At 41.2% G+C, this 26,355-nt stretch overlaps 1 protein-coding gene across 3 annotated transcripts in view; it reads right to left on the reverse strand.

The window, feature by feature from the left end:
- zfhx3b (zinc finger homeobox 3b) overlaps positions 1-26,355 on the reverse strand; it is a 327,377-nt gene that overhangs the window by 210,942 nt on the left and 90,080 nt on the right. Inside the window, exon 3 of one of the 3 annotated variants that reach the window (XM_085761312.1) lies at positions 24,112-24,220. The exons of 1 other annotated variant lie outside the window; for it this stretch is intronic. The gene's annotated coding sequence lies outside the window, so the exon portion shown is untranslated. Of the gene's footprint in view, positions 1-24,111; positions 24,224-26,355 lie in introns of all 3 variants that reach the window. One more of the 3 variants, XM_085761304.1, reaches the window with a different exon arrangement.

Raw genomic sequence — 26,355 nt, forward strand, 5'->3', positions numbered from 1 at the left:
GGGATAGCGGGGGTCTGAAGGGAGGTGAAAAGAATACATAAGATACGATTTTAATTTATTTATTTATTCAACGACAGGGATCGCCTTATCATCCAGGGTGCTGCTTAATGACATCACTGCTGGCTTCTCCAAGCTGTCCCAAATCACTCTGCCACTCAGGTTTTCATCAAAATGACTTCAATTTATTGCGCTGTGTGTGTGTGTGTCAGAGGTAAAAAGAATAATAAAGATAAACTGATAGGGTGAGGTTAATAATCATAAAAAAAAAGCGTATAGAAGCAAAGCTTATTTACTTATTTGTAAAAACATCATTGTTGTGCAAACATTCCTGAAAATGTTACTAATGTTAGTGAGTGTGAATTTCAAGGAATTGAATTCATACAAAATTCATAAAACACATTGTTTATAGTAACTTCAACAGTGTTTACAAACTTTCATATGATGGGTAAAATGGCACAATAACCAATTCACAACCAAAATGCCACATTAATTTAGTTTCACTAATTGGAAAAGTAAAGAAGACTTAATTTAACATTTTGTTAATTAACACAAAATAATTTAGCAATTTCAGTAATCAGACACTCAGAAACTAATCCTGCAACATTTAATATAATACTCTGCCCTCTTAATTAAGACATTCATGTACATATTATATTATGTAAATATAATCTGGTAAAGGCATTTATGTATAGAAGATAGATCTTTTATTACATAATATTTCAGAACTATGACATTTTTGTTATTTATATAATGAATTAGTATAAAATTAATCATCTGGATTCAGCATTTTTTGTGAATATAAAAGGTTTATGAGGTTGTAACAACATGCTGACACTCAATGAAAACTGTTTCATTGAAATACAAATATTAAGTAGAAACAAATCTCCATTTTCTATTATTACCAACCATTTATAATTACTCAAGATGAAGAAAAAACACTGCTGACTACTTTAGTTTTACTCAAAAGAGGGATGTAATAAATGTATAAAACAAATAAAAACTTGAAATTGTATCAGTCTTTTGTGCAGGTTGAGTGCAAAGTATGAAAAATGAATGTGGTATTCATCGACTTAAATGAAGCTATGTTTGTCAAGAACCCAATTTGCAAAATGTCCTTGACTTTTTACATCCTATTAATGTGTTTTCATAATTCTGAACTAAAGAACAAGATACAAGGCATTTGTCTATGTATTTATTGTAATTAGAGTGGCTGCTGTGGTATGAAATAAGTTGAAGAATTATTCCCTGGGCAATGACGGTGTCATCGGTGGGTTAGACTGGGACCTGGACTCTCACTGAGGGAGGGGAGGGGGCCTGGAAATGACTGTGTAAGCTGGAGTTGCAAGCTGGTCAACAGGCTGCAGCATTGTGCACCCATGGGGGCAAGCGGCCAGGCAGGAGTCATGACTGCAGAATGGACCCCCAAGACTCAGCAATACCAGTCTCACTTCTCCTGCTGCAGGAGAAACAGACCAACACTACAGAAACATCTGACAGAATCCTCCAGCACGTAGACCAGTGGCCTCTGATAAATACCTAAATACCTAATTTTTATTTTCTCCACATCACAGTCAACTTGAATAGATTTGCATGTATAAAAGATACATTTAACAACTAATTAATACATAGTTAGTCAAGTTAAGTTAAATGTTAATGCAATCCATGACTACATTTATGATGCTCACCATGCTACACTTTATTATACAGAGTCTAATTCGGTCACCAGCTGTCTGGCCCTTGTATAGCCTGTTAACAGCTTGGTCCTCAGCCACAGGGTGCCCATCTACTGTACCTGAGAAAGGAAATGATGTGGCCCATGGCAGAGCCAGGCCATTCTATCACCGCCATTAGGGCTTAAGCAGAACTGGAAAATTACTCCACTGGCATTAACAGTCCATCTCAATCATTTTAATACTATCATAATCATGAGAATTTCTAATATTATTTTTAAAAGCCTTGGTAAGAAAAAAGGAATTTCATTTCCTTTGCTTAACCATCTTAAATTGAGAGAGAGTAAGTGAATGGAGAAGAAAGTGATATCTTATGAGACAGGAAAAGAAAGTGATAAAGAGTCACCTCTAACTCCCCCCCACCACCACCACCACCACCACCACCGACCCCTCCACAGACACACACTGCCTCTGCAGAGCTGCTGTGCTCTGCCAGTCTCACTATGTTACCAATCTCAGGAGAATGAAACTTGGGAAATAAACAGCACAATTAATATTAATGAGTAGTTGAACACTGTGACTGTTAAGTAGCCTTCTTCACACGACTGTCATGTGCCCTCCTTCACCCCACCACCCCATCTGACCAATGATACGTGCACTCCTGTCTTCTGGAAGCCACTCTGTGTATACTGTATTCCTGACTTGTAACCGTAAAACACCTCTAAACAATCCAAGAGTTCATGTTTCCTCCTCTCTTCTCTACTGTTTTTCAACTTTCAATTTTCCTGAAGAGCATTATTATGTATTATTAATATCTTTGAATTATTACTCATTTTCCTCTTAAAATGGAGTGCTTTAATTCACATTTGAAGTACTCATCAAGGCTGTGCAGTGAAATGAATGTGGAAGGATACATTATATTTGCAAAAATGCAAAGGGTGAATTAAAAATATATAACAATACTAAAATATTAACTATTAATTTCAAAAAGATAATTTGCCCTCGAAAAAAAAAAAAGAAGCCTTTTCATTACTTCTGTGGCCCTCTTTCTTTTCTGAAGTGCACCTTCCTGACTTTGGCTCTTTGAATAACATGTAATTATCGTGTACTGAATATTTGCCTGTGTATCAAACACACTGAATATTATTTTTCCACTACAAGACATTCATGTTCACTTTCATGAAAACAGGGCACAAAAAGGGACGTGGGCGCATGCATGGCAGAAGTGATGCAGTGTAAAATTCATGGTCAATACAGCATCAGAGATTCAGTCAACAACAGAAAACTGAAAAAAAAAAAAAAAATAGCACAAAATCAAAATCAAAATAGGTCCAAACATGATAGTTGAAACTATCTCTCCTTCATGTTCCCTCATCTTTTTTTTTTTTTTTACAATAGTGAACTCTAATTCCCATGATCACCCTTGAAAGCGTGACCTTGTGCTGTGTGACAGGAGATAGCCGCAGCATGAAGACAGGACGCCACTTATCATCAAGGGACGAGGTGGCTGTTTAATTTCACACCACCAGTGGCTAAAACCCCTGTTAGTGTGGAGCATCACAATGGCAGCTACGCTGGGGGAGCAGATGTCCTAGTGAAGGGGTGTAAAGAGGGAGGAGGTTGGGTTGGGAGAAGGACAGGAGGGAGGAGGAATGGTGGTGGCTGTGTGTGTGTGTATGTGCGTGCATGTGTGTGTGCATGCGTGCGTTTTTGAGGAGGGTGGTTGCACTGTCGCTGTGTATTGTACTCAGAGCACTGTCTGACCCTGTACGCATGCCCAGGAAAATAGTGCCTCTGTCTTTCGCACACACACACACACAAATAGCACAAATAAACACAATGGACATGGTCGTTGTGCCGGTTGGTCATGGTTATGGCGGGTTGTAATTAAATGTAGTTGCATGAGCATGAGTGAACTGGACCGGACTGGACTGGAACAGGAGAGAGCAAAGGTGCAGCTGTGATGGCGGTGGATGAGAGGAGAGTTCTGTGTAGCAGCAGACGCCACAGAGGCCAATATTACTGAGGGCCCAATTGCTTTCTGAAGAGCTTTCCATTGTCTGCAGTGATGAACTTGAGCTCTGGCCTCCAACCCAGGGGTCTCTCCGTCTAATCCTGAGTGCCCCTGGCTTACAGCCCCTCCCTCCAACCTTACACACACACACGCACACACACACACGTACAAACACACACATGGATAAACACAATACACACCCTTCAACTGATGCCTGACATGACTGCAGGGTTGAACAGTGACCAGCACCTCCCAACACAGCTGAATATAAAACACAGTAATGAGTGGGGCAAGAAAATGGCTTCCCCCTCAAACATGGCTGCTTACTGATGGCCAGACGCAAGCCAGGGAGAAAAAGGTCACCTCTCTCATCTTTTAGTAACCCCCCCGTCTTCTATTGCGGGTGGTGTTTTTTTTTCTCTCTCTCCCCTTTTTTTCATCTCTTGTCTCCCCTGCTAACACCTTCTATTTTCCCTCCCTGGTCATTTTCCTTACCCTATTTCGTATGCGGATGTAGGCTTATTATTTAAGAGACAAAGGAAGGGGATCTTGGGAAGAGACAGGTGGCTGCGTCTGAGTGATGAGAAAATTAGGAAAGTGAATCCAGCTTCTACAAAACTCTCCTTCATGGAAGGTAGACGAAAAAAAAAAAGGAAATAAAAATAACTGTGCCCCTTCCCCTCTTTGGTATAGCTCAGCAGGAAAAGGAGCAACCCCCACTCCCATCCCTCCCCAGTACAATTTTAAATCCCCTCAGAGCACTGCAGTCCAGTCAGATATATTCATTTTTCCTCACTTACTCCCCCAGTGTCATTTTTCTCTATTTTCTCCATTGGTCGGTTATGCACAGAATGTTCCAAATGTATTTTGACTGCTTGATTTCTATTTTCATAATATCAGAACATCAAGTTAAAGAATATAAATGTTTATTCAGCAGAGTGGGGAATGCTGGCGTGTGGGTGCAGTGGTTCTTGGGGGACAGGGCCCATGCTAAATCAGTAAATCACTCCATCTGGAAGATGAACGGCATGTTTTGGAGTCCATTGCTTTTCGTCTCGGGCGAGTGGCCGGTGCAGCGGCGGGCCCAGCAGGCTGGAGCGGAGGTGTGTGCTGATGTGGATGGTTACAGAGGGATAATGAAGCGGCAACCAGGGGCTCACTCATGTTCTGTTCGCCCTGTCCACCCTGCTGTGAAAGGGCCAGCTGCCTAACATGGCTATTAGCCGGGTCCCTTTCTGAACCATCATAGGGCCTGCTGTACGGTTCCACTGACGTGCTGCTTGGGAAGTGCTTAGGTGTGAAAATGGTCAAGGTTTCAAGTCCTTTGCAAGTTTCATCTTTTCATTCTGCAGTCATGTTGGACTGTTCAGCTGTTCACTGTGAATAAGTGAGGAAAAACCTTTCAAGACTATATTGTCGGCATCGCCACTATTGTCGCCCATCTTTCCAATCACCACCTGTGTTTGTGACAGACGGCTTCCCAAACAATACCTGAGTTTATCCAGTATATCTATTAATTACTAAAAACAGCTCCTTCAGTATTTCCAGACCACATGGGATACAAACCATTTCACTGCTAAAAACAAACAGCCTTACTAACCTAATTCTACTGGGCACACAGTATGTTTGGTTTTACTTCAGTTGCTAGTACTGAAACTTGAAAAGTAAAGATACATGTTCATATTCACTTTGGCATTGTAAGATAAAAGTTTAAACTCTTTGTGTTGTTCTCACAGCTGCACAATTGTGCATTTAAGATTTTTTATTTTTATTTTATTACAGCACCAAAAAGCATGCACAAAGTCTCCTCTCTGCCAACTGTTTATGATCTCAAACTCAGGATATTACATAGCCACGTTTAAAGACACTGAAAGTAAGATGGGAATGACAGTGATTGTAGGTTTACAGAGCACTCTAGAAACACAACATATATTCCAAGACATTAACTTGCCAAGTTTTAATAAATATTGTGCTGGAAAACAAAAAAGTGCATTATCCCCAGACAAAGATTTTTTTTTCATTAATGTAAATTATATTTCCTTATACCACTCTTTTCTCTACACTATGGTCTTTATGAGTGTTTCTGAATTCCATTAACCAACCCCCCCAAAAAATCCACTTATGTCAGAAACTGTGAAACCAAAAACATGTGATCAAACACACACATTTAACCAAACATCTGGTCCATCTACCACATCACATACAAAATGAAAGGTTGCCAATAGTACCACTCTTCTCACCTGCACCTCAAACTGGGATGTGAGGCACAACACATTTAAATAAGTTGATAGAGTTTATCAAAATGACAGGCAATTAGACCGGCTCTGACCATGGGTTTGCATGCTAAATGAGAGTCATTTGAGTGGTGGAAGCTATACATGTTATATAAAAGGAGTTCTGGAGCTCCATTTCTGCTCCTGGACAGCCCTAAATTAAATATCCCCAAAGTCCATTAGGCTAAACAGCCTGAGGAAAGACTTTGTCTCACCACAGAAAAATGACAGTAAACTCAGGCAATCATGCCGCCAATCAATTATGCATGAATTATATTTTTCTTAGACTGTGTAAAATGTCTTATGTTAATTCCCCTAAGTATACAATACCCATTACTTTCGAGGGACGAATCCATACGCACACTGTCTAAATGAGTGTTTTCCCAGAGATTTATCAGCCTCATGCTGCCAACTAAAATGAAAACACTGACACTGAGTTGTGATTCCTCCGTATCAACTGTAACTGCAGGGGCCACAGGCAGAGCTCGGAGGCGCTCACTGCAGATAACCTACATGGCTGTAAATCTACTGATAGAAAACATCCCCAGAAACTAAGAAAATATCGAGGTGTGCCAGTAAACTCTTTCATAGAAGCTGCAGCGCGTGTTCAGAGGAAAAACAAGATGATGAGACAGAAGCAGAGAGAGGTTGGGGTGGGAGTGCGGGGGGGGGGTTTGCATTTTTGACCTGACCTGTCTCGGCTGTAGGCCTGTTGAGCCAGTGAGCGGTGGAGTCCCTAAGGTCCCTATTGTGGCCCAGATCTCTGATAATGACCTCTGTCTGGCCATGATAGTAGGAGATAGGTATGGCAGACGTGCTGACCAGTGTCAGTCAGGGGCCAATAATTGGTCAGTGTGTTAATAATGAGTAACCCGGTGGCCTCAGTGTTCGAGGAGGAACAGTGCCACTTGGTGAATGTGTTCACCTTTGAAACTTGAAAAAAAAAAGTCAGAGAACACATTAAAGAGACAATTGATTCCTTTGTAAAAAAAAAATATATATTTTAACATTTCCAAATATTTGCAGCCCTGTTGCACACGCCTTGAATTGATTATATCTGCATTAATTATCTGCCAGAGGCAATTTAGATGGCGATATTTACACACACATGTACAAACAAGGCCTTAGCTCTCTCCTTTCTAACTTCACTGACAGCTCCTGATGATCCCCGCCAACGGTCTCCTCTTATATTACATGCAACACAATCCACCCTTACACACTAATTTGTTTTCTTTGGCTCTTTTTTCGGTTTCAGTGTGTAACTGAGCCCTTGAATATATACAAATTTAATAGAGCTAATAGAATCATTATCAAATTCAGATCAATATAAATTTAGCCTCTGTGCCCATAAAAGGCAGCAATATTGAAATACAACACTGTCTGTGCTCTTTCATTCTTCCGCCTACAACTGACGCTTGCTGCCATCAGACATGAATTACCCGACAGGCACATTACAGCTAATAAGACTCTCACAAAACACCCTTTATTAATGCATGAGAGACTCTTTGATCCTGGAGAAACTTTCCTAGGGAAAGCAGTAATCACCGTACCTCAGACAACACAATAAGATGCTTCCCATTACCTTGAAAGAGTCAACAATGTGGATGAGGTCAAATCAACCCCAGTCTGTACGGCATGTCTCCGAGGGGAGGGACCACTCAAAGCTGCCACCACTCAGCTTAACAAAGCTGCTTTTCTCCACGGGCCAATCATGTTTTTTGTCATTTTAACCTAATCAAAACTTTTTGACAAGCCTCACAACAAATTAGTCTGTACTCTACAACCGATTCATATGGGCCTCTAGTTAGGATGTAAAATAAAGATTATTAAATGCAACTGATCAGAATATTACAGTGAAGACTTTGCTTTTGTAACACATCAATGATAAATCCAAGACTAAGGGACATGTCAAGACCCCAGATTGTCTGGTCTCAGGTGTTAAATGACATAATCGGCACATTTCAGTGATAATATCATATAATCTTTTACATTTTGCGCATCCTCTCTAATCAGCACATTGTCTCATGTATTGTAGTTGTTGCGTTTCATGTGGAATAGCAGAGAGAGAGGAAAAAAATATCATTTTGACAATATTTGTTAATAATTTGTAAGGATCAAACTCCACTGTAAGTAATACCTACATTCTCCTGTCAGCCACACTGTCAGTCAGTTTCCTGTATACTCTTTCACGATGTATTTAGTTTGATAAACTCAAGGAAAGTTAACTTTCCTGATTTAGCAGGAATCAATATTCCGAAAGTCTTTCCATCTTTTCAGCACACCTCTCAGTAACAGTATTAGACCCTCTCACAAATGATCCATTGGAGGGAAATTTTGGTTTAACTTCGATTCCAATAATCTAGATTTTGACAGAGCCTGTCACATTATAAAGTCTGAACATAGTTACAAGAATTGCGAATGATACCTATGATTGAATTTTATTGAAGTGGTCAGCAAGTAGCTCATTCCCCACAGAAAGCCCCGGGGCCTGAAGGTGGTCAGTGGGGAGCAGCTTCACAACATCTCACTACTGTACTGTACGATAGACAGTGAGAGGGAGGAAAAGCAAAGGAGAGGACCCCCATTTGAGAGAGGTGCCACTGCAAATTCATGACCTGACTATTTAAGACCAGTGTAATATATTCCCACTTCTCAGCCACAATCCATTGCACTCCTTATACTTCCTCATGGCATGTATAAGCTCTCAGCAACAGTGCATCCAGCAGCAAACACAAAGAGAGTCTGCAGGTGGCAGGGAAACTGGATTTATAGGTTTAAAGGTGTAAAGTGTGACTTCAATTATTAATAATAATACATTTTTGATGATTAATAAATAATTATAGTAAACTGTATATGAAAATGAAATAAAAGGAGGAAAGGAAAAAACAAAACCACCCTATCTGTCTTGGAGCTCTCAGGCCTTTTTACAATTTTTTTCTAAATGTTTAAAATTCTTATGAAAATTAATTGCATTAAATTTGCTATTTTATCAAAAAACAAAAACTGCACACCGCACTTTCTATGTAGAGACATTAGCAAAATGACACTAAACAAAATCTGCTCTATTTGCATATAAACCCGATCAGCTGATGCACTCAAACAGCACAAAGTACATGTCATCAAACCATGATTATTCATAGAAGACAGATTTTTTCCATCTTGACGCCAAAGCTGCACTGTTGTTGTTTTTTACGCCTACTGCACGAGCATGCTAATCAACCTAAAGGGTCAGGTCGGGTCAGGTCAGGTCAGGTCTGGACAGACACGGCATCCCAAACTGGCCACAACAAATGCAGAGGAACATCTGCTCTCTGTGCGTCACACAAAGCGGTCCCCTCTGAGCCCCTCGCAGCCCTCAAGAGCCTGGGAACGGCTCAAAGTCAAGGGCAGCCTCCCCAGTCCAAATGCTGACTGGACACTGCAACAGTCTTTCACAGTGCTCAGAGACTGTCACACTGCTTGAATGAAATATTCAGATTTTCAACAGGAGAAAATTAGACTTCAAACACTTTATTCTGCATCACTACTGCACCTCTTTAAATTTTCTGCAAAGTTATAATTCACTTAAAAATCAAAGAAAAAGTTTTGTTTTGTTTTAATTTTCCTTTCTTCTTACTGGTATAAGTGAAAGAGTAAAGAAATGTCGAACTGGATAACAGTGATGCAAAAAAAAGAGAGAGAAAGGAAGAAACTAACTAGGATGATAAGCCAGGCTGCTCAGAGCCAGGTGTGGTCATCTTTTTTAAACAGCAACCTTTGAATATGCACTTACTACATTACACACACACACACACACACACACACACACAACACCCTGATGACAGAGAGATCACCCCGATACACTTTCACTCTGTCTTTGGCACCATCAACCATCAAATGATGTCAATAGTCGGATCAATACCATGGGATGTCTCAGTTTTCCCTGCAGAAAATGAAGAGCGCTACACGGATCCTCATGGGCAGAGCTCTTACTACACTTCCAGGGGCTACACTACATAGTGTACTGTACTGCTGCTGCTGAAGGACAGCTGATGTATGACTCCTCTCCCAGACATCACCACATGTATGCCACATTTCCCCTGTCTGTCTAATGTGCTGCTGATCTACACCTGCTGGGCCCAGGGTTGCATAGGTATACGCTGTACGCTGACAGCATCAATCACTCAGCAGGCCTGATTATTGCCATTTAAAATACATTTAAAACGATTCACTGGAGCCACTGTCCAACGCGGCATGGATGCAGTGATACTGATGCATTGCTGTGAGGAATGTTTCACAGATGTGCGTTGGTTAGGAACAGCTGTGCACCTTTGTGATCTCATTTTTGTGTCCGCAAGTGAGCATCGCAAAAGTCTTTTTAACCAAGAGCGTCATCCTCAAAAGTAAGTAAGTAAAAGTAATTTGGTTTCACCCCACAGAAATACCGCATTCACACCCACGACGCCAGCCCATCTAAACCGCATCTCAATGTCAGGGAGCCCGGCCAGCCCATTGTGGAGTAATCTATAGGACAGGACTCAGCTTCAGAGAACTGATACATGCTCCTGAGCTCACAGGTGAGCTTAGTAATAGACACAGTCACTCTAATTCTCCTTCAATTCTCACCTAAAATTGAAAGCTGCCAAATGCTGCCTTAATTACATGCTACCCAATCAGAGCTTAAGTGTAACCTTTTGCACCTCCCTCCCACCCACACTAACACCTTCTCCTTTCCCCATCCCTCTCTCTTTTTTTCTTCTTCTTCTCTGAGGGAAGAACAAATGTAGTGCGTCCCTCCTGAGGTCTATATATATTTCACTGGGGGAGTAAACACGTCTAGAGGATATGAGATGTATATATTATGTATATAGTAAGCAAGTGTGAGATTTAAGGAGCAACATGCTTGGTCAGCACAGAGTGTGCTGAAAATGCAAGCAGATCAAGGAACAAGCAGGGTTATGGATCTCCCCTTGTATGTAACTGGGCAAGGTCTATTGACCCAAATTTAATTATTTTAGCCTCCGCCCATTCCCTTTCCCCTTTCTGTCCCCTTTACAGTGACACGCATCTGTAGATGTTGTTCTTAATGTCGAGTGGGAGCTGGTTTACACTCCAAAGTCAATTACTACGCAAACTCTGATGGTCTTGATCTGTCTTTTAGCACTGGCATTTGTACACACTGTACAAATTTTAAGTTTTGCTCCAAAAATCAAATCAAATCTCATACCATTTTTCTGCAAAACCATGACGTGAATGTCTGAATAAATATGAGGCGTCCCTGTATTTGTCCTTCCGTCTTGCACTGACGCTTGTCTACAGTAAATTAAAGGCATCTCCTCCGGGCGGACGAGTAAACCAGGGAAGTCTGAAGGCAACCACAGTAGACACGCAGCTATTTTCCATCCTCTCTAATCACATGATCAGGGTGTCGGCACCACATCCTCAGCGCAGGGAGGGGCCAAACAGCGCTCAGCTTACCACCATTTTGTGTGGGTACCTGGCTCCTTTTGTGTGAGTACCTGGCTCATTTGTTTACCTGCATAAGTGTTAATATTTGACAACAGGTCAAGTGTCATTTGTGACACGTTTCACTCGGTGCGTTTTTGTTAACAGCGGATGCATGACGGGCGCGTTGCTAAAGGAGCATAAGCGGATGCTGCAGACAAAACATCACAGGCTATCAGTGTGCCCCGACTGCAGCCCATTCTGGATTTCATGTCGTGTATTTTCTTCCTCTCTCCTTTCTCCTGGCTGTGCTCCCGACAGACCCCTCTCCTCCCTGCCATCCGATGTGTGAGGCGCATATGGTGCAGTGAAATTGCTGTCTGCGAGAGCATGCCTCTGCCTGTCCAGACTTCATCAGAGGGATTAAAGAATGGGATGGAAAAAAAATCAAAATAAAATGATGATAGCGGGGCTGTGGCTTTTCTCTCTTTTTTTTGTCTACACCCCACACTCCCCCCACCTCCGCCTCCGCCTCTGTTTTAAGTAGAGTGGAACATCAGATGACAGAAGGCTCTCTTGCAGGGGTGCAATGGTTTGCAGGGAAAGGTTGCCCGGTCGGCGAGCTGCAATGGGTTTATTTGGCTCTGACAAGGACTCACTACAAGGAAAACCAAATTAGAGACAGAAATTGTTCCTCCCTCTCTCCCACCAGTGAAGTTCACTTAAAAGCTGCATCCAATTAAAAGAAAAGTGACTCCAAGATGCAGCAGCAGCAGCTTTCTTTTATGATTACTTAACCATCCTTCTCTGATGTGTTCGCGTTTTTAAATAACAAACAAACAAAAGACAAAACGTGTGGTAGGACAGATTTCGCCTCAGGGTGGGGTGTTATGCTCCGTGTTGGGGATTTTGGGGGCAAAGGAGAGAGGAGAGTGGAAAGATTGCAGGATATTAAGGAGTAATGGATGTCACACCAGGCCCCTATAACAAATTCTCATATGCTTTCATCATGGCTCGATATGAGACTGATGAAGGGAACAGGTCATTACTTGGTTTCCTAGTACTGTTATTACCAAGAAACAGTAAATAGTTATTGCTATGTTTATCATCCTGAAAGATAGCTATTACAGAGCAAGCCAGCACAATCTCTATTTTTTCTTTCTATAATGAATCATGAAATTATAGTTCATAAGTGGAAACTGTTAAAAAATGAAATTATTTTAATGACATACAATATTATTTTCAGTCTAACAGCTTTTTAACAGTCCTTCAATAGCAGAAACATAAAATGTAAAAGAAAAAAAAATATGACATAAGCTAAGAAAGTAATAAATATTTTAAGATGAAGCTGGTCAGAGGGGTGATAATGTTAAAAGAAATATTTAATGGAATCTGGAAAGGATACAGCTTGTGTCAGTTCAAGATAAGATCTCCCTCTAACTGTGCATGCAGATGTGGGTTTACAGTGATCCTCCTAAATTCAAGTAAATAGGAATATAGTCTGAGGTTTATTCTGGGATTTGCTAGACACTAGATCTGGCTGTGTATTTGAGACACCAAAAAAAAAAAAAAAAGCAATCTTGACATCTTGCCCAACTAGCAGATAATATTTGCTGTTCAGAGACTGGCTTTCTTTTGTTCCAGGTTTTTATAAACCCAAGACACTTGAAATTTAAACCCAGTTCAAGAAATATTATTTGCCACAGGGCAAGGTAAATCTCTTGGCGGGGCCTTTCAAAGGGTTGCCCTGGGTTTGTTTACAATTGATCTTATTTAAAAGTGGATTTTTTGTTTTACTTTTCAAAGACATACTTTCTGCCATGATCTTGTAGGTCAAAGGAACGATGAATGTTATTTTTCCAATTGGAGCAAAAAAGAAGAAGAAAGAAAAAAAAAAGAAATAATCACAACATAATAATACAGTGAGCCTTGTTGTGCCACTGATTCTTCCCAGGTCTCCAACTTGAAATGTAAAATAGAAAACACATGCAAGATAACATCTCTGACTACAGACAAAAAAAAGTTCAAGAAATATACCGCTGGTGAGAAAGCAAATAAATACAATTTGAACTGCCTGGAAATATTCATTCTTGAGATTTACTGAAATCTGAGTTGCATCATGAAATATGGTAGAAAAAAATTCAATCATTGTTACCACTAGTGTGTGCAAGCGTGCATGTGTGTGTGTGTTCATCTGTCTTTGCATTGCTGTGTTGCACAATGAAAATAAAATGACCTAAAAGCTGCATAAAACAGCTGTTCCTTCATTGTTTAGGGAAGCAGTCTACAATTTTCATTCAGCCTTCTTCCTCAGAGGGAACAACTGACCTGAAACCTGACCAATCCCAATAAAGCACAGGTGGGTGGGGTGACAAGAGAGAGAAAGAAGGGGGGAGAGAGGAGAGGATGAGCACCCCCTCTTCCTGCCCTATTGAACCCAGCTCCTTCATCTTTGACAATTATTGTGTTTTAACAAAATAAGTGGTGTAAGCGGAGCCAATAAATCACTATTAATCTCCATTCTGTGCATGAACTTGAACTTGCTTCAATTCACTAGAACTTCAGCAGAGGTTCCCATGTGTAAGGCGGAGGGGAAACAAAAGAGAGGTGGAGAAAGATGGGGACAGAAGTTCTTGCCAGGGACTATCCTCCAGGGCTGGGAGGGTCCTTCTCCAGCTCAGACAGCCCATGCTGGAGGAGGAGGAGGAGGAGGAGGAGGTCACAGGCCGAGGCGGTTTAAAGCTTGCTGCTCCTGGGGAACAAGACAGACAAGCAGAGGGCACAGCAGCGGGGACGCCCCTGTAAAGACCCCTTCATCTGGACTACACCTGGGGGAGCCCATGGGCCACCCAGCTCGACAGAACAGCACAGCAGCTACTTCACTACACACATGCACACTCACTCAGCTCTGAAAGTGAATGTTCCTCAGTGTGTGAAACAGAAAGTTCACACACTGATCTCATGGCATAAAACTGAAGAGTGAATTAACAAAAGCAGTTACTCATCTAGGACTGAAGAAAATATGGTGTTGGACGAACAAACTGTACAAAGTTTGTGTGGCATCTGTTGATGCACTGTTTATACATTCATGTTTGATGTACAAAACTTCCTCCACTATTTTTCTATGAAATAGAAACCTTTAACTCATCCAAACACTGAGTCTCAGAATGAACAAATAAAATACAAAAATTAATATTCTAAAATCTATGGCTATATTGAAATAGGATTTTACTATGTTAACTTTTACGTTGCATTGTATGTTCTTGTACTGATACGTGAATGTGTGTTTTGTATTGCACCACAAATGCTCATATCTCCCTCTAAAAAATGCTTATCTTAATAAATCGGCCTGTTTAAAAAGTGGTGTTTACCTTTGGCTTTCACCATCTTTAATTTACTGCCCATTTAAAGACCTTTACTGTGGAAGTTGGGTTTAATTTATCATATATTCCATGCCAACATAAAGTGTCATGGGTTTTGCTATTAAACTTTTACTATAAGAATAGATCCAGGAAGCCCTGGCAGGACTGCAGCACTATACCAACATATAAGAGGGCCCAGGCCACAGCTAACATTTTAAATTACATCTCTGTCTATTGTGTCTTGCTTGAGCCTATGTGAGGCTCCCTGGGGCACCTCCATTTTCCCAGAAACTCCCTCCTAGGCTCTTCAGGTTAACATGCCCAGTTTGACTATTAGATCAATAGTTGTAAATGACTTCATCACACCAAAGAGGCAACTTTCTGGACAGAATTGGTCCCACAGTTGCAACTTGACAGGCCAGCGCTATGGGGAAGTCCAGTCATGTTACAAATGTAGCGTTTCTCCAAAAATGTACCACAGCGTAAGAACAAATAAATGATCCAACTGGCAGGAAATTTCACATAACGCTGCACAGTTTTCGCTAAATCAAAATTCATATTTAGAGGATTTGAACAACTTTCAGAAAAGTGATCCTGATCCAAGTTCAGGTGCGAAGGAGGAGTGCTGTGCTCAGCTACAGTAGCTGTGGGGAGAGGTGAAAAATCCTCATTGATATCACACGGCCTTTCTGCACCTCTTTTGTTCTTATGGGATAAGGGGTGATGTCAGTTCACTCCCAAGCCTCCCTAAAATGCCCCCAAAGCCTGCCTGGCTCCTGAGTGGGTGTGTGTGTAATCGGTCCTGGCAGAGTGCTGGTTAATGGGGGGCACAGGGCCATGGGTTGGAGATGTATTCATGTGCGTGGCGTGGCGCCTGGACCCAGGGTGACACTTCTTCATTCCTGCCGCCTCAGGCCAGGATTAGGATTGCGGCCAGCCTCACAAAGCCAGCCGTAATGCAAAATCATTTTCATATTAACCTCGTCTCTCCTCTCTGGGCCTGACAGTGGACAGGCCTGCTCTCTTTGGTGCTCAAATTATCCTCAATTACTGGGGAAAGGCCAGGCGAGGGGACGTCACCTAACCTTCACCATCTGTTAGGTTCAAAGCTTTAGCAGTCAGCCAGCCCGCCTGTCTCCTGCCTCCCCTGACCTTTCCGCCTCGGCCAGCTCCTGCTCTATACGCCTTTCACCCCACCCCACCCCACCCCCCAACTCCCCATGATAGCCCAGCCCTCTCTGGACACAGCTGGGAAGTGCATGTGCACACATCACATTAAGGGGGAAAAGGTTATGTCACGCTTCTTCAGCAAAGATATGAATATTCAAAACTATGCACAGACCAAGGCAAAAGCTGTGTCAAGACATAGGTTAAGTCAGCCTCAAAAGGATAAGCCAATACATTTGAATTGAGTGTTGATTTTAGGAGTTCTGAAATTCAAATATTCAAAAGGGATTAAAAATACAATCCTCTTCCCTTAGAGTTTGGTTATTCAATTTACACACTCACAGACAATGGGGATATTTTTACAGACTTTTAGAATTAAACAAATTTAAATTATTTAAAACATTGTACCACAAAAGATTATATTTTTAGTATTTCCACAAATAATTTCTGTTTCAATTTGGTAAATTTAATAAGTATTCAAATAAGAGATTTAAAAAAACAAAACAAAAAATTTGTAGTTGAATTTCTATTTGTAAAAGTTTTTTTTTGCCCAAGATGTTATTTTCTGTTTTGTGCTCTTATTTAGTTTTCTCTTACATATACTGCAAAAGTTGGCTTTAATTAAACATTCATCTATATTTGAGATTGTGCTTGTGAAATATTGAAGAGCTCCTATTTCTCCTATAGTGAATGCACCTCTTAATAATGCAGGTAGTGTTTTCTGTTTGTTTTGAGCCTGTGTGTTTTAGCAGTTCCACTGTGTCCATTTGGATTTTCCAGTCTGTCTGGCCACTCAGGAGGCCCCCTTTCTCAGGTCATCTGGCAGGACCTGATGGCTCTGAAATAACTTTTAATAAGTCTGTTAAATAATAGATGAAGTGTTGGCTAAAATCAAGCAGGGAGGAGCAGGGCTGTGGACAGCAGGCTGCAGAGACAGACAACAACCAGGTCCCAGGCACTTCCCTCGCTGCCATCATCATCATCATCATCAGCAGCAGCAGCAGCAGCAGCAGCCATGTTCAGCCTCCTGCCTCACCTCCTCTCTAGACCCAGACTCTCTGGGGTCAGGGGTCGTGGACTTGACCTTGTGGCCCCCAGGAGAATGTTCACTTGGTTTGGGGTATAATTTGGGATTTATTCGGCAGGAGGCCCCGTCTCAGGCAACATTATGCCTCATTATCCCCGGGTCCTGTCTGCTCACAGGGCACAGCCCAGAGCAGACGCATCAACACTCCATTTTACTTACACCTTCACAATCCTACAATCAATACCTCCAACTGACAACATTATTCATTTAAATACATCTCAACTGCCCTGAATAGAACATGATTATCAGTCAACCTTTAGCTACTTGAAAATCAGGTCATGTGCAAAAAAAAAAAAAAAACCTAATATACATATTTTTTTCCCAAACAATATTTTAGGTATTCCAGCCTATGTCAAAAGATATATATAGACTATAATATTTTAAAATAGGCTAGTGTTAATATCTCTGTAATTAACACAAAAACAAACCACCAATTAATTCCAAACTAATTACAGCAACTAAACCAAAGTAGCTATGATTTAGAGATGTCCTCATTTCAAATTAAAGTTGTTTTGGTTACTTGATTGAAAATGTATTTTTCTAAATAAATAAAAAATAAAATAAATGAAGTTTTCCCTCAGTGTGCTCTGTCCAGATTATCATAGATGTGAAATTTGACATTCAATCTTAATTGTATGTTTATTTTCATTTTTTATGATTATGCTGTTATTTCACAGAAGATGGAAACAAGCTTCTAAATTTAACATAAAATTTGCTTTCATTAACCAAAAAAGGCCTAAATGAACTGGTTTTTACAAATTCTTGTCACTTACTGAATAAAATGGAGCGACATCTTTGAGATGCAGGCTAAAAAAGAGTGATCATTTCTATTATGTGTGCTTCACTCTAAGTGGGTCCCTGTGGAGGACAATTTTGGAGAGATCTTTCCTGATAAGAAACAAGCTCTGCATGCATTAATATTACATTAGACCCAGTATATCACAGAACCATCTGCTCAGTCAGGTAGAGAGCTTTTCATTGACATCTCCTTATCATGTTAATATTACACTCATCAAAGAAGTCTACATCATGAGGAGAGAGGGGGGGTCCAACAAAACGTGCAAAATTACAGATTATTCTTATGAGAAGTCTTAAAGGAGGAACAGACAATAAAATGGTTATTTAGGTCACATAGTCACTGTAATGCTCAAGAAAGAGACAAATGCCGCAGGAAAGGCGTCGTTTGCGTGTGTGAGTGTGTCTCGGTCGAAAATATGACATGCATGGCCAGACACACACACACGCACTCATGCACGCGTACACGCACCCATACACACACAGCGATTCCTCTATGCCGGCAGCAGGAGGGTGCAAATCTCCAGCGAGAGGGAGACAGGTGCAAGGCTCTCCCCTCTATACAGTAGCTTAAATGCATTTAAAGTCCATTCTTTTTACACACACACACACACACACACACACACACACACACACACACACACACACACACACACACACACACACACACACACACACACACACACACACACACACACACTCTTTATTTCAGTCAGATTTTTCCTGTGCTTTTGTAGGCTCGTCTCTGCGCTTTGGCCGCGTGCGTATACGTGTTTGAGGGTTTATATTATATTTTAATGTCAGACAAAAGAAAGAGGTCATAGATATAAGACAAATGGAAAAAGATCGTATAGCCTATGTATAATTTTTCATAATGTACGACTGAGTGTAATCTTCTAATGATTCTCCTTCCTCGTGTTTGGGGTTGGGTTTCTACTCCAAGCTGTCGGGCACGGTGCCATCCTCCTCCAGAATTAACCAAATAACGCTTCTCTAAACACGTGTCAGGTTCACAAAAGGCGGAGCGCTTTTTTTTTTTTCCTCTCCTTTTTTTTTTTAAGGCAGGCTGGGAGGCCAGGAGGCGGACGTGTGCTTGTTTCTGTGCCAAAGTTTGTCACTCTCATTTGAATGTGAATGGTATTTACCACTGAGAGCTGCTTATAAGGACCGCGTGTACACAATACACAACCCTCCTTTTCTGAAGGATTTTTCAATTAGGGCCCCCCTCCCTCCCTTTCTCTGCTAATCGGGCCTAATTAGGCTTTATCGCGGGGTAATAGCTTGTATTAATTGCCTCGCGGGCCAACTGTTGAGGAATTTGGCGAGTGATCCAATTGAAAGTGACAAGTTTATTCCGTCTATTTAATATTCATTATATTCTAATAGGACACTTGTTAGCAGGAATACAACAATTAGGCCCCAACATAAGCAACAGGGTATAGGCCTGCGTTTTATTTAGTAAACCTACTCATTGAAACATTTTAATCACTATTTCAAAGCAGAATTTATCTTAATAAATTATCCAAATTTAAATTAATGTGAAAATATTTAAATTACTCCATAAAATATTTGAGGCCCAACGTTTTATTTTACTCAGAACTTCTTATATGATATTTTTGTATCGACTGGAATCATTAACAGATTAATGTCATCTAAAATACAGGCCTACTGTTTGCGCTTTGCCAGACCGTCGTGTCACCATCAAAAAAATATATTTTTCTTCTTTTTATGTCAATGTCTAAATCTGGATATGAGTTAAAGCACCCTGGCTTCATGCAGAGTTTTTTTTTCTTTTTTCTTTTAGCTGAATTGGCAAACAAATCATTTTGCGACCTGCCACAATCAGACTTTTCATCTACCTGAGTTTGTTTTCAAGTTTCGACTCTAAACATCATTTATTTATCTCCCACCTTAGTCTCCTGCCCCCCTTCTTTCCTCGGAAGAAGGGAAACAATAATGTTTATTTAGTGCTCATTATTAAGAGTTACTCTCAGTCATTCAAAGACCAAAGGGGTTTCAAACATGACATCATAGTTAGTGCAGGAACTGACATACCGTACAGAGGATAGGGCCTGTAGTCTTACATAGCCAAAATGGATACGCAACAAAAATAGAAACCTGAAACATCAATGCAGGATGTAAATGTATCTACTCGCGAGAATGTTTGATCATTAATCAATTAACATTTGTGAAACAAAATAGTCCTGTTTCGAAAAAAAAAAAGAAAAAAGGATGGAGGATGAAGGCAGCCACGACATTTCGAAAGAGCAAAAAATAAATAAATAAAGACCTCAAAACAAATAATTAATTACATGCACGTTTCTATTTATGCTGGTTACAGTAAACTATTATCCACCCACCCCCTCCCCTCCCCTCTGTGTGCCATCCTATCCACGAAGGGCAGACACGGGCCTAGATGTGAGGCAGGTCTGGACAGCAGCAGAGTCTGGGTGGAGGTTGGTGTGGATGCAGTGGGGGGCTGGGTGGGGTGGGGGGGGCAAACCTGATCCAGGCCCCGTTTTGATTCTTACACTACACATCACTAACAGGCTGCCTTAGTCCAGGCTGAATATTTTATAGGCCCCAGCAGCTGAAACCATCTGCAGGCTGATATGTAAATATAAAGGCCTGTTGAGGCACTAATCACCAACAAAATGCCTTCCTGACAACACCTTCTGAAATCAACCCCACTTTTGACCTGTTAATGAGTCTCACCTACAGGAGGTTTCCGACATGCAGAAAAGAATACAGAAAAAAATATATAACAATCGCAACAGATTGGTCATGTGACTGAACAAAGTGCGCAGGCTATGGATAGAAAAGAAAAATTCCTAGGAAAAAAAAATGTCCAAAGAGCCAGAGAAGCAGTAGGTACTTGTCCTCACCACAAGAGCCGGTGAGCATCACTCACCCTGCGCTGGGTGTCACAGCAGTCACATGGAGGCATATGGCTCTCAGCTGCCACCCCCCACCCCGCATTTGAACCCCCGACCAGCTCCGGTGAAGTTCAAGGTCTCTGCAGCCAGTGACCATCAACGGAGGCGGAGGAGCGAGCGCCTTCTGTCTGGATGTCTGCGACTGTCCCGAGGTGCTGCTTTAAAACACTACAGCTCTGTTCTCTATCACAATAACACGTTTAAAATGCGTTTTATGTAGCACTATTATTTTTAGTGTCTTTACTATTAATATCATCATTATTACTATTCATATCATCACAGTCGTTATTGTTATTATTATAAACTAATTAAGTAATTAGTTATCATATAAGGTTTGTTCAGACATGTAATGGTTTGTAGATGGTCAGCTCCACTGTTTTGTGAACTGATGTTTTAACATTCACTGTTACCGCGGATTTAAACAAAACATTTGTCTGAAATGAAAATTAAATGCTTTACTGCGAATTTTAAGGACTTCGCGTTGAACCACAAAATTCTATTTTGCTTTTCAATCTCACATTGTTTTCAAAACACAACATTGTGGCGCATTTCATAAATACAAATCACACAGCTCATGTATGCCTCAGCTGCCCCCAGTCCACAGTGACATTTTCCACACACTGACTGAACGACACAAACACGGTTTTGTCCTTCCTTAAAAACTAAAACAAAAAAACAAAAACAAAAAGTTAGGTGAGCTCAGGGCCAGAATTACACACATTTTGTTTCTATAATACAAACAATCAAAAGCACTAGCCCCACACGACTTTTGGTTAAACGCAGTTATTATTATAACTTTAAATAAAACATGTAAAAGCTGGTAACTGTCTTGCTCTGAAGTAACTCGGACTTTAATTAACTCCTAATAAACGGTGACATGTGTGATGTTTAATGAAGAAGACGCACTGGTCGCTGCAAAGTGATTATTAGAAAACCATTTGGTAAATGTTAAGGTATGGCTTGTTTATTTATTAAATACTAATTAATTAATTATTATGTAATGATGAAACACGGGGAGTTTTAACAGTGGCCTGTGCAGATTGTCACTGTCAGTATGTAAAAGATGCTCCTGCTCTCAGGACTGATCACACTCAATTCATTTTGTTTTAATTGCAACAGGAAGTTAATGATTTGCCCAGAGTCGCGTTATTTTAGAAAAGAAAGAAACGAACGCTTTCTCTAACATTATGAAAAATAAAATCGTTGATAAAATCTATCAACGTTTGTGTATATTATAAGAAAAAAAAAATCTGTACTACAGTATCTGTGTCATGGGCCTGTATCATTTTTTTCCTAACACACAAATCACTGCATCAACTGGATTAAAATCAAGGATCACATCCCCGCTCATGATTTCAGTTGAAGTAATTAATAAAATATTATTTAAGCACTTTGAGGGATGAAAAATAGAAAGAATGATCATATGGAAATATGTGTGAGGTACATACAGTATAAGCTTAATGAAGGGACACCTGAACTTTTCCATGTCTTTTCTTGTCTTTACTTAAAATTGAAGACAGACAAGATTCACTTGAACAAAAAAGGGAAGCAGAGAGGAAAACAAGACCGTGAAAATGAGGATGAGGATGCAATCGATATAGAGAGGAAGAAGAGGAGAAGTAGTGTAGAAGGTTATGAAGCAATAGAATCAGAGGGATAGATGCAGCCAGTGGATGATAGGTGGTCCCAGGTGTCTGTAATGACATCAGAATGGGAGAGACCCTGCATCTGCATAGTGGAAGAGATCCTGTTTCCTCAGAAAGTCTCTTCATGAGAGACAGGTCACGGCCAATAGCCTCTGTCTGACACATAATTGCTGATATTGATTATAGGTTATCATATGCTGCAGGCCATTTGTAAGATAATGCTGCAGGGGTTAATTTGTCAGCCATTAACCTTTTAGACTGGTGGCTATGTACGTGTAAATTAAGTTTAAAACAACTTCTAAATGGATCACCTTGCCTCATCACCTCAGGATCAGCTCATCTAATAAATGGGATGCTAACATATTTAAGTTATATTACACTGTATCACCATACATGAGGACAGCTTCAACACATTTGACAGGTGGGTGCTTGAGCAGAAAAATGTTAAGATTGCTGAGAGACCATCACATGCTCGACAAATTAACCCCCCTCTCAAAGCTCCCAGAGCAACACCTTCCATAAATTCTTGTGCTGACCCTTTAGAAAAAATATCTCCTCATCTAAAAATGAGAGTGACATTTACAGGAAACACCTTTTCCTCCTCTCAAAATCCGTGAAGTAGCTGCTTCCCTACATGCCTGCGGGACTTTGAAAGTTGATCTGGTCTGTCAATCCAAACTAATGGACAAAGGAAAACTAGAGAAAAAAGCAAGTTACGTTGTAGTGATGTAGTAACTAACACCAAAGCCAGTGTGATATCAGTGCTAGATTATTTTTCTTAAGTTATCTGAATATATGATGAATTGCTGTTGAAGTGGGAGTAACCATGGTTATTTAAACAGAATAAACCTGTAAGCGAAACAGTCAAGTCTGTCACCATATTAACTAATGCATTATGATATTAACAGACCCATTAATAAAACCCAAAACATACATTTATAAAGTAGAAACTAGTATTTGTTGGGAAAGCTGGCAACTATTAGAGCTTTTGAGAAAATAAAAATATCTCCCTCTTTCTGTCTCGTTTTTATGAATTTGTTATTTTAAAAACTGCATCATTTCAGTAACCACTTCAGGGTAAGAAGTAACAACGTTGCAGAGCAGTCAAACAGATTTAACTGCTTCAGAATCATCACGGTTTGCCACATTTTTGGGGGTTTTATCTCAGCGAGGAATAACACATCAAATACACAAAATCACAGAAAAGAGAAAAGCTGTAACCTTTGAGAAAGTCGATCAGAGGCGATCAGAGGTGTAGAAGCACCTAGTACAGCCCAGAGCAGTAAAGACAACCCACTTCAACTTCAAAAACATGACATTTGCCACCTCAGAGCATAAAACGTGTCTCTCCAACTCTACACCTGTAAACCTGTAAACCCACACAATGTAGATCAAGAGGGAAACTGTGCTATTCTCACTCCAGCAAACACTAATAAAAAGTTACTCGGTAATGGGCGTGCATGCACGTGAGGGCTGCCTTGTGTACAGTATGCGTGTGTGTGTGTGTGTGTGTGTGTGTGTGTGTGTGTGTGTGTGTGTGTGTGTGAGAGAGAGAGAGAGCAAGAGAGAGGGAGGGAAAGAGAGAGAGGGAGAGGGGGAGGAGGGAGGGAGAGAGAGAGAGTGTGAAAAAGTGAAAGCATGAGTGAGTGCTGGTCAGCAAATCAGTCAGTCTGCAAAGCTCTGTTGACAAAGTGAAACAGAGCAGAGCAGGTCTTCAGAAAAGGAAGGCACAGGTACCTGTTTGGAGCAGTCCTGGGATCAGTGGGATCAGCCCTCCAGCTTGGCATGCATTAATTATCCTCTAGAACGATGGGTGCTCTATAGGCTCGCTCCTGACCCGGCTCTCCTACTGTCCCACAGTCAAAGGAAAGGATGGATGGAGAGGAGCAAGAGAGAAAGAGGGAAAGAGAAACGGGAAACGAGGAGAGAAGGAGGGAGGGAGAGAGAGACAGAGAGAGAGAGAGACAGAGAGAGGGGGGGGGGGGGAGAGAGCAAGAGTCAGATCCACTGCTGCCCTGACACCATGACTGGTCCACGTGAGATTGATCACACACTCGCACTCGCACACACCGAGGCCTCTGCAGTGACAGGGGGATCTGCCAAGGAGTAGCATGCTTTGTCTGGCCCGGGGACACGCATACGCAGACGCACATGCCACATGCACATGCACATGCACATGCACGCGCAGACACGTGCACTGCACACACCGACACAGACGGACACACACGAACACAAACGTGGCCTATGACTCAGTGACGTACGAGCTTGAGCTACGACCAAAGCTTTTCAAAACAAGCTCGTCTTTTGACTAAAACTGGACTCAACATGCCGTGTGCTACTTCTGCTCACTCTGTCATCCAGGCTATGAAAAGGATTTGGTGTTTGAGAAGCCCTCATTAGCATTAACTGGCTGCCCCCTGCACATCTGTTCAGTAGTCTAATGCCTGTTAGGTTGCGGGGCAGCTGAAAACGGACAGCAAAATAAAAAGGGTCAAAAGTCTGGCACTGAGAAGCGAGAGGACTGTGATTATGCACAATAGACAATAAAAGAGATGCATATGAGCGGCAGCAGTGTGCCTGGCCTCTGCACCTTCAGGGAGGACAAGGTTCACACCAATCTCATGAATGCCTTATGCACACATACACACTCACAAATGCATGACATCTACTCGCAAACAGAACAAATGTCAGCAACCAACCTCAGAGCAAGAACTGGTAAACTGACATATAAATTCAAATGTGCTTTTTAAAAAACACTTTCACTTTTTATAAGTGTGGATTCAAGTTGCCAAGTTAAAGGTTTAATGTCACTTTATTTTAGTGTCATTTTCCTTTTCTTTTTTTTTTCATATACAAAATAATTACTGACTGCATCCTTCCATTACATACATACTCTAAGTCAAATAAACATGACCCAGTGAGATATAAGCAGTGATGGCGATGTTGAAAATCAATTTGCATTACATTAACCAAATATAAAGGCCAGCAGTTGAGTTCTCTACTGCTTAGAAAAATCACATTTCCCAAAATCAACCATCCCCTTCAGCCATCTTCTCCTGTCATGAACCAGGAGGGGCTGTCTCAGTCAGCTGGCCTCTATATGCAGATTGATCCAGATGGACATGGCGTCCAGACCTCCAGTCCCCCCCATAGACCCTCTGGCTGAACTTGACTCCCAGGACTACAGATGGGAAGGAGGGCTCCTCACCTTTGGCGAACCCTAGACCTCTACACCCTACACCCTCGCCCCCACTATATGGCAGACCGCTGAGGCTGAGCCACCTTTCCCGTATTAACAATCGTTCCAGATTGAATTCAGGTCGCTTTCCCAACAGCTATCATCACAGATAGCTGATCAATACAGGGACATTATCACAGAACGCTTCCTCAAACACAGTGTCAACATGCGAGTCCTGGTCGGGGGAGTGTGTGCGTGTGTGTGTGAGATCACTGAGGTGGAAAGGAGCCGTGGCCTGGCGGTTAGGCAGCGGAGCCTCAGAGAGGAGAATCCTTTGAGCAGAGCTTGAACCCTGGGGGGCTGCAGGTTTGACTGGCTATGTTGCTGAGCATGCTGGGCCACAACTTAAAAGGAGATCAGAGGGCTGTACCTCAGAGCAGCAAAGCCCTCTTCCTTCCTCCTCATCTCTGCCCCTCTCCCTCTGTACACACTCTCAGCCTGTCCATTTTTTCCATACTTACAAACCACTGACAATTTCACTGTGAATTCTGGACCAAAAAAAATAAAAAATTCTGCACAAAATACATAAAATACAAAAGATCTTTCCTGTGTAGAAGGCCATCACTGTTTGAAAGCAATACCTGAGAGAGAGATGCCTTCATATGAGAAACTACAGATCTTCAAAGTAATGAAAATAACATTCCTGCCACTTCTAATATTCAGCCGCCACTGTTTCAGATAAGAAAAACATAATGCATCATTCTACTGAAATGCAATGTCTTACCAACAAAGCCAGTGACATT

This window comes from Trachurus japonicus, chromosome 3 (genome assembly GCF_045865225.1).
Source record: "Trachurus japonicus isolate A0001 chromosome 3, Traja_1.0".
Lineage (NCBI taxonomy): Eukaryota > Metazoa > Chordata > Actinopteri > Carangiformes > Carangidae > Trachurus > Trachurus japonicus.